General features: G+C 34.0%; 1 long non-coding RNA gene across 1 annotated transcript; it reads right to left on the minus strand.

Moving 5' to 3' along the window:
- Positions 1-624: 624 nt before the first annotated feature.
- On the minus strand, positions 625-6,053 carry LOC128896504 (uncharacterized). The gene is made up of 3 exons (XR_008462003.1): positions 5,847-6,053; positions 2,001-2,798; positions 625-1,959 (listed from the first exon to the last, which is right to left on the minus strand). It is a non-coding gene; the product is annotated as an uncharacterized LOC128896504 (long non-coding RNA).
- Between the last annotated feature and the right edge of the window lie 831 nt (positions 6,054-6,884).

Raw genomic sequence — 6,884 nt, forward strand, 5'->3', positions numbered from 1 at the left:
CTATCTTCCATTTTTTATACATTACCTTCACCTTTCTTTTTTCTCTACTGCACTGTTTGTCCCACCAAAATTTATGTCCTGGTTTTCTTCTTTTCCTTCGGACTACTCTTTTATCCATACTTTGCAAAACCGCTGCCTTTAATTCTTGCCAACCTGGCTTTCCATTTCCTTCAGCAAGCTGTATGTTCCTGATTTTACTTTTATATTGCTCTATGCTTTCCTTTCCCCAGCAGAACACTTGTCGGACAGTTTCAGTCTCTTCCTCCCTTCCAACTATATCCGCTCTCGCCTGTAGTCTCGCTGTAGCAACCAAAGGTTGGTGATCAGATTCTATTCTGTCCTCCACCTTAAAGTGTACTATTTCCTCTAGCCCCTTTTCATTACAGATCACATAATCTATTACCGTTGCTCCTCTGACACCTACATACGTCCATTCTCCTTCCTCATCTCCTGCAATATTGCCATTCGCTATGTGCCATCCTCTTTCCTCAACCATTTTTTAGCCGTTGCTCTCCCGCATTATTTTTCGTTAGATCTTTCGAATTCCTCCTGTTGTCCGTTCTCCTCACTGTCTCGCTCACTCACTCTACCTTACCCTCTCTTCCTATTCTTGCATTCATATCTTCTTCCTCTTCTTTAATCACTTCTTCCATCTTCCTTGCCAATTTCTTCCACTGTTGACCATTGTAAACCGAAAAAATCCTCCATGTTCTATCTTCAATTTTCATCCTCCTTTCTATTAAACCCTCTATTTCGCTATTTCCACATTCTATGTCTAAGTTTTTTCTCACCGCTGTTATTATTCCCCCTCTCGCTCTACCTTTCCTATTTACCTTCTTTGCCCCTCGACACTTCCATACAAAATCCTTTGATAGGCTACTTTTAAACTTGTTCCAATGTGTTTCCTCCATCCACGTTTCTACCATGCCTATACAATCAAACTTTTCCACATATTGCCAAAACTTTGATCTTTCTTTCCTATTCTAGCTACATTCCAGAATAATACTTTCAATTCCCCTGCCTTCTCCCTGTTTAACACCCCCTCCCCTCTCCTATTTATTTGCCCACCTGGCTGAAAATTTATTAAAAAACCTGACTAACTGGTACTGTTGCCCAACTTTCCTGCCATTGGGCAAGGGCCCATCTCCCATCCACCCTTATTTTTTGGTATCCTACCTTCACCTCCCTCTCTTTTCTTTTTTCTTCCCTGGCGATTGCTACTAGCTTGTTTTGAATTTCTCTCTCATGTCTCGTTAAATCGTGATCTATGAAGACCTTTGTGCCTCCTAACCTATCTTTGTATCTCATGATCTCCTGCTTGTCCTCCCAACTTTCCAATCCCACTATTAATACACACCTTTCCTTCCTACCGATTTCTTTCACCCAACTTATCTTCCTTCTTACTTTTAATTCTTTCTCTAGAAAATCTTCAATTTGCGTTTTTACATTTCCTTGCCGTATCTCTAGACCCTTTATTACTACATTATTTCTCCGTTCCATTTTTTCATGTTTTTCGATCCACCCTCTTATCTTTACCACTTCCCCACCCATCTCTTTTTCAACCTTATTAACCACTACTGCCTTAATATTTTCCTCCAATTCCCTTCTTTCCTGTTCTGAGTTCAAGTAGCTGTTTCCCTTTCCCACTTATCCGCTCTACTTTGCTTTCCACATCCATCATTCTTTTCTCCATTCCTTTTACTTTTAACTCCCATCCTATTTCTTTTTCCCTCATTTCTTCCGTTATCCTATTATTATTTGTACGCATTTCGTCTTTTAGACCTCTTATTTCTTCAACCAATCCTGCTAATACTTTCAATATTTCTTCATTGCATGCATTTCCCGCCGTGGCCTACCTCCTGTCCTCCACTATCTCTTTCCTACCTCTCGTTATATATTCCTCCATTCTCTCCTTCTCGTTCTCGTGTTTCGCTGTTTTTTCGGCGTTTGTTGGGCGCCCTCTTCTTGTGCTTCTCGTCTCCACCGCACTTTTCTCTAACCCTCCTGCTTTACCTACTGTTTCCTCTTCGTCTGAGCTCTCTTGTCCTGCTCTACGGCCGTCGTTACCCATAACCTCTACCTATCAGACAATCGTCTGACCCGCAGAATTACACCCCTAACACCCCTATTTCTTTACATTAGACCTCGCCTTTACGTACCCTTCCTCTCCCCCTTATACTCTACCTAATTCTTTTACTCCATGTGTATACCTATCGCTTTCTTATTACTTAAATTGCTTTTAACACTCATAGCACTCGCCACCCATACACACCACACCACTCCTCCTAACCAAGTCCTCCCTATAAAGTAATATTTTCATCTTTTAATGTTTCGATAAAATATTATTATAAAATCTATTCATAATTATACTGTTCCCTTTTGTCCGCAACCGGAAGTTTGTTAATATCCTTCAAGAGGTTAAAGAAATTTTAAAGTTTAAGTGTATTCAATTAGAAGTTCTTATTACTCATAAAGTTTAAATTAGGTAAATCTTATTTCCGGAACAAACTTTAATACAAAATTGCTTTTACACGTTTTATCTCTAATCTATGGTAATTGTATTTAAGTGATACTAACTCTGAGAAGAAGCAGGACAATTATGCACGTGATCCCCAGCGCAGTGTCCCAAAGTTTTGTTTCCCCAATTTTTTCGAATATCCTTTGCCACACTTCTAAGAACTTGCTACCGCTGATACTGATGCCTAGAATGTCCTTTATTTGGCTCGTGGCAATAATAATCGCTGCTGCGGATGTGAAACCAATCAAAACTGGTCCTGATATGAAGTCCAACAAAAAACCTGACGAACCAGAAAAGGTAAAAACATATTAAATGTATAAATATTTGAATGATTTTTAGATGTTATGTAAAATAATATTGTGAACATTGCACGTCAATGTCACGTAAGTTATTAAGCTTTGCACAGAACGTTAAAAAAATGAATCCAAAAAATGTAGGAGATAAGGGAAGAATTGTTTGTTTCCGTTCCAAAAAGCAGCTCCTTTATAATTTTTTATTGAAAAAAAGTATGTAAGATTTTTATTTGAAATTTTATACACGGTCTTATTATTATTTTATTACTATTACTATTAAATATTAAAAACTAATGTTACAGCCCGGCGATCCTAACGGTGTGGAATAAATATTAATCGCTGGTTGACATGATTTTTGCCGTTTAAATAAACTAAAATAAAAAATTCAACCGGCGTTTTATTCTATATACATACCGTTATCGTATAACAGGAAAGGATATCGAAAGTATCTTCTTTTTTTAGAAATGGCAGGTGGTCTAATTTAAAGAATCAAATTGTCAGAAAAAATGTCTCGAATTTCGAACAATAAAAAACAAAATATGTAATATATCAGTACGCCTGTACGTTAGACGATAGAGGGATCATTTTTGAATATAAAATTCAAATTAGACGTCAATCGGTTTAATAGTTTTTCTGAAATCGTGTCAACCAGCTTCGAAAATACGGTTTCGAGAAAAACGCGTTAAAATTTCGTGTACATTCCTCGAAAGAAGGAACTACCAAATCTCTTAAAAACAGACCTACATACTCTAAATTCTAAAAGAGCTTCAGTAATTTCATGAATTTTTAATTGAAATTTTGCACAATTGTTCTCGAAGGGTTGCATGATAAAATACTGTCAACAACAAAAAATTGATTCTTCTAGCCCAGAAAAAAGTAATTTCCCCTTTAAGGAGTGAGGGATACTTCGAAAATTCAAATAATGGCTTTCTTGGGTTTTAATATTTTCATAAGTTACATCATTTCAAGAATATTCCTAAAAAATTTCAATTTGATCCGACTAAAAATGACGAAATTCGAATTTTAAGGTACTTGTTTTCTGAATTTATTTAATGGAGGATTTTAACAAAACTTTACTTGATTGTTCTTTGATGAAATACGAATCATATGAGCCTATTTCGATTTAAATTAACCATCTCAATTTTATGGAAAACGATAACAAAATTATATAATTTTAACACAGACCCTTATGGAAGGTACAGATTTAGATTTTCGCATGAATTTTTTCAATTTTAATTAAGATGCAATTGAGAAACTCGCTGAAAACTTGATATGCTCTAACCGAAATTATAAAATATTTAATAAAAAAAAGTAGCAATTATTTACCACGCCGTTACTGAAATTCATTAAAATCTGAAACTGAATGTATTAGGTTGTCTCAAAAATTTCTTTTGTAATTTGCACTCAATTATTTTGTGTGGCAGTGTTTATATAAATAGATAATTTAATTTCTTAAATGTTCATGTTGTAACAGTAATGGAACAAAATGAATCGTACACAATTCAATAATGTAACATTAGACATAAAATATTGTGTATGTATTACTTATTAAAAAAACAAAAAAAAAGGAGTTTCATAAAAAAATAGGAATTTTGCAATAACAATAGTTATAAACAACAAGAAAAATCATTTTTGAAGAAAACGAGTCCGGCAGCAAAATGTAAAGGGTTTCATCGATTTCGTCGAATTCAGGCCGAACCTACGCGAAATATGTAGTACAATTTTACGATAAAAAGTGCAATAAAGTGGTAAAAAATGGAAGTAGGTAAAATGTCTTTTTAAGCTTTTAAGAGGCAACGAAGCCCTACCAGATGCAAGAAGATTCAATCCGATTGGTCAATTCGTTTCAAAATAAGAAGCAATACAAAATTTTTCAGTTTTTTGCCAAAAAAAACGGGTAAAAAGTGAAAAATTCCAAAATTTTTTGATAACTGCATCACCCCCAAGACATGATCTACAAGATGCAACAGCTTTTATCCCGATTGGTCAAGCTGTCTGGACATAATCGAGTAACATATATATATATACAGGGTGTCAGGTACATTGGTCAGGGTTTTCGTGTAATATCTCCTTAACGAAGCCCCATCGGACATTTTTGCAAAGGAAATTGTTGTTCAGAATCGTCTCAGCTACCCCCCATTTCCGGCTCCTCCCCGACTTTTAGGACACCCTGTATATATATAAAAACATACATGTCGAATTGAGTAACCTCCTCCTTTTCGAAGTCGGTTAATAAAACGAAAGAAACTTTTGGGACAACCTAATAGAGAAATTGGGCAATAAGTCAGCGTTGTTGTCATGATCATTTCTCGAGTATTGCGAATATAATGTATTGTGTATTATGGACATGTGTGAGAGTAGAAAGCCTGTAGGGCTTCTATAAAAGTTTTCGATTGACAATTTTCGACTAACCACTTCGACTATCTTGTATTTTAATTCCAGTAAGCTATAATTTTAAACATGACTATCTCGGTACAACTTCAAACGCATTTTTCTCGAAACTACATTTTTCAAATCGATGAACAATATTTTTCAGAAATGTTTGAATTGAATCACTTCAACTTGTATAGGTTCATTTAAGTCAGCATAATCTTATACTTAATCGTGTCGTACTTTTGTTTTTATGGTACAGGGCTAGGGTGGAGCAGCTGATCTGTTTCAGAGTGATAATACCCATACTATCATCGATACAAAAATACCTTCCAGAAAAAAATTAAAGAGTTCGAGGGAATTAATCTAATATGACTATTGTTTTTTTTTTGTTGTTACAAATATTATGACTGTGCCAAACTCAACGTCATTTTTTTAAAGTGAAATCATCGTATTATTTTGGGATATTATGAATGTTGGAGACGAGTTCATTGACCTATAATAGAAGATCATCTACTGTAATACAAAACTTGAAAATGGAGTTTGAAATCAGTAGATGAACACAACCCGTCAGTTCGTTGAACAAAGATAGAAGAAGAAATAAGTATTAAAATTTGTCTGTCATTTGAAATGTTTAATTTAAAGTTCATTAGTGATGTTATTACCTAATTGTATGATTCCCATCAGCAAACACACACAACCAGATATGAAGGTTAAGAGGACTGCAAAGTTGGGTCCTAAGTCAGATTTTTGTAATGTTTCCCTAGTTAAGATTGCGATGATCGCTGTTGGTCCAACTGGCACATCTTTGCAGGATCCTAGGATGGTGTACACGAAGCTTGCCATAAAAGAAGAATATAAACCGTACTGCAAAGTAAAATACATATTCGTATACTCCTCTGGTTTCAATTCTAAACATTTTAGTAACAATTGTATATAAATATAATACAAATTCAATTATAAATATAAATTCAATATAAACGCAATATAAATTCTTTTCAAATTAAAATATAAAAGTATGATTATCGTTTTTTTGCTGCAATTTTTAAAAATAAGTTCTGAATAATACAGACTGTTTGATTTCGTCTTCTCAAGTACAACTTCGTTTAGCTTTTAAAATTTGATAAGAACATGACAATACATAATCAAATCAAAAGTTGAAAAGGATAGTTTCTCCTTTATAGGTTTATAACATAAATTCTTTGAACGTAAAATAAAATAATTTATTAATTTCAATATTTCGATTATACGAATGTGTTTGATTTTATTTGAAAATATGTGTTTTGATATAAGTATTTTGGTATCAAAAAAGCAATCAGATGCGCATGACAAACAAGGTCATTTTTTAGTACTTTCGTTTTTTTACAACTGTAATTAAACTAATCAAATTTTCAACTTCAAGCTTCACTAAGTTGTATTTTAAACATCGATAAATAAATTAAAAAAAGAAAAATGACGATTGGATACAATAGTTTTTCGGGGGCAGTTGGTTATCCCTTTGTTACAGGCATTAAATCTTCAAACTCTCTGAGAAGTAATTTTAACTTCTAAGTAGAAGTTTAGTAAGTATTATCGATGATAGAAGACAGTTAGTTTATCTTATTAAATACAATTAACCCTAGTACTCTCTGTAAGTGGGTACTGTAAAAGACAATCAGCATTAAGATTCTTGAGACTTTTACGATGTCCATTTACAGAGATCA

This window comes from Hylaeus anthracinus, unplaced genomic scaffold (genome assembly GCF_026225885.1).
Source record: "Hylaeus anthracinus isolate JK02 unplaced genomic scaffold, UHH_iyHylAnth1.0_haploid 10384, whole genome shotgun sequence".
Taxonomy (NCBI): Eukaryota; Metazoa; Arthropoda; class Insecta; order Hymenoptera; family Colletidae; genus Hylaeus; species Hylaeus anthracinus.